Genomic DNA, 2,500 nt, shown 5'->3' on the forward strand with positions numbered 1-2,500 from the left:
ACCACAGTGAGAACACAGAGACGGAGAACCCAGTGAGCTGTTATTGATGCCGAACACTGTTTATGTAAGTCTGTGGTTCTGCAGGGTTTGCAGAACGTTATCGGTTTAGCACTCAGCATCAGAGGATCTCCAGGTTTCTCAGTTCAGCACAAAGTTAGACACACTGAGGTTCTCCTGATATCAGCTCAGTGTCTGTTTACAGTGAAGAGCGTAAACGTTCGGTTCCTCGCTCGCCCTCTGCACAGCTTCTCTCACTCACTTCTCTCACACTGTCACTCATCATAACTAGATGTATAGGTGCAGCCTATCAGAGTAAAGTGGGTGGGGCTTGCATTGTGGACACACCCACTGGGCTTTTCTTCTGAAGAGTTTATGAACTTTGGGGATTTTTATTATTGGAATTTATTTTAATCTGAAGGTTTCGTATCGTTGCAGCTGCAGCGTCAAAAATCAGAAAACCCTGAAAACCTTCGGGAACAGAAACAGCTGAGCGACGTTCCGGGTAAAGAACCTTGAGAACTTCACCGAAGGTCCTGCCTGGTTCTTAGTGCCGTTTACTGATGTGATTTCGGTCCATTAATGGGCTTTTTTACATTCACACTGCTGTGAAAAAGTGATTGCACCCAACTAAACGTGTGTTTTTGACCATATTAACATTTCCGGATGTTATATCTTTATTTCAGCAGCACGGAGAGAGAACCCAGACGTAATATCATACATTTGGACAAACGGGCAGTGAAACTTGAAGCTTGATTAAAAGTCAGAAATGCAGTTCTGTACTGGGGATTAAAGACTTACGCCCCCAGCTCCAGCTGCCTGCTTCGGTCGGTCTTTGTTCTGCACGTTTCTTCTTACAAAACTCCTCAAATCCACCCTCAGCAGCCCTCTGGCCTTATCATCTGCACTTTGACCTCCATAGCCCTCTGTTTCTTCTGAGTTCTTGTGGGTTTGCTGCCTCATTGTTGAGTGTTTTGGGTTATTGTCTTGTTAGAAGTTCCACTTCGGTTCAGCTCATCTCCTCAGGTTCTCTCTAGTTTTGTGTGATATTTCCAAGGCAGTTTTAAATGAATGTACACAAAATCCATTATCTGTTGGATTTACGATCTTCCCTCTTCTTCATGTCTATATCCAGCAGAATCGGCTGAGCTAGCGTGGTACAGGGTCTGTGGGTGGTCAGTAATGATGCCCTCCAGGTTACTCTGTACACTGTTTAGTTTTCTAAAGACATTAACTTTATTATTAAGTGCCATTAAGTCATTTCTGACCCCTGCTGACCGTGTGGTCAGTCCACAGTGTCCTGTGTTTGATCGGGTCTTCTGAATGACTGCGTCATGATTCCTCTGATCGTCTCCCTCCATCGTGTAGCTGCTCCTCTTTTACCTACAGCTCTTCAGAGCATTAACGGACTCTCACAACGGATCGGTTCTTCTTACAATGTGTCCAAAGTGAGAGCCTCAGTTCGGTTCTCTGGGCTCCGAGAGAGACGAGAGGCTTGATTTGTTTGAGGATCAGTACGTTTGTTTCTTTGACGTCCAGCTTTCACATCCATGAAAAACCGGAGTCTGGTCGATTATCACCTGCTGAGATACATGACGATGCATATAATGCGTCATAGATGCTAATGCACTTTTTCACGTGGTACTTACTTTTTCACAGCAGTGGAGCTTCTGATGACGTTCTCGTAGTTACAGGTTTAAATCAGGTTTCGTTTAAACTCCAGATCTGAACGAGCAATAAAATCTGCTTTTCCCTCAAACACTTCCAGGAAGGAAGCTGTGTTCTCCAGCTGCTGATCACAGCAGCGTCCGGCGCTCAAAGATTAAAGCTCCAATCAGGAAGAGCTGCGGCGGCTCTGAGTGTACAGACGTCAGCAGTGTGTATCGTGTATCGTGAAGTGAGATCAAGACATGAAAGTGTCTCAGTAATTAACGAGTAATCAGTGTTTACTGTAACGTGGAGAAATTTGATTAAATACGGTCTGATTGTAGTTATTCAGTTGATGTTGTATGACAGGAGTTTTATATGGTGCGTGTTGAGATGGGCTGTGGTGAAGTGGCTGTGCTGCGGTTCCTCACTCTGGCCTGCGGGTGGCGCTGATTCCTGATTGGAGTTTTTTTTTTAGAGCAGCGCTTTGATCTGTTTGCAGGCGGAGGAAATTCCGAACGTAGAGTCGTTAAAATCTTCCAAAACCTCTCGTTGCGCTGCCGGACCAGACTGGCGTCCGCTGACCGCTCTGACGTCGTAGCATTGGCTCAGTGTGAAAAGCCCCTGGATGTTTACCTCTTTGTATTTTATAATAAATGAATAAAATATGCACTATATAATTCTGTGAATGTGTTTAATTTTGCCTCAGATGTGGATTTAATGCAGTACAACATTAAAACAGCAGAATCTTTTGGATCAGCTGTTCGACTCGTCTTTATCACCGATCTTCACTTTGATCAACATTTGTGTAAAATTTCTTTGTAATTAACATAAAAAATTGATTCCATTTATAATA

This window comes from Pygocentrus nattereri, chromosome 10, assembly GCF_015220715.1.
Source record: "Pygocentrus nattereri isolate fPygNat1 chromosome 10, fPygNat1.pri, whole genome shotgun sequence".
NCBI classification, from domain to species: domain Eukaryota; kingdom Metazoa; phylum Chordata; class Actinopteri; order Characiformes; family Serrasalmidae; genus Pygocentrus; species Pygocentrus nattereri.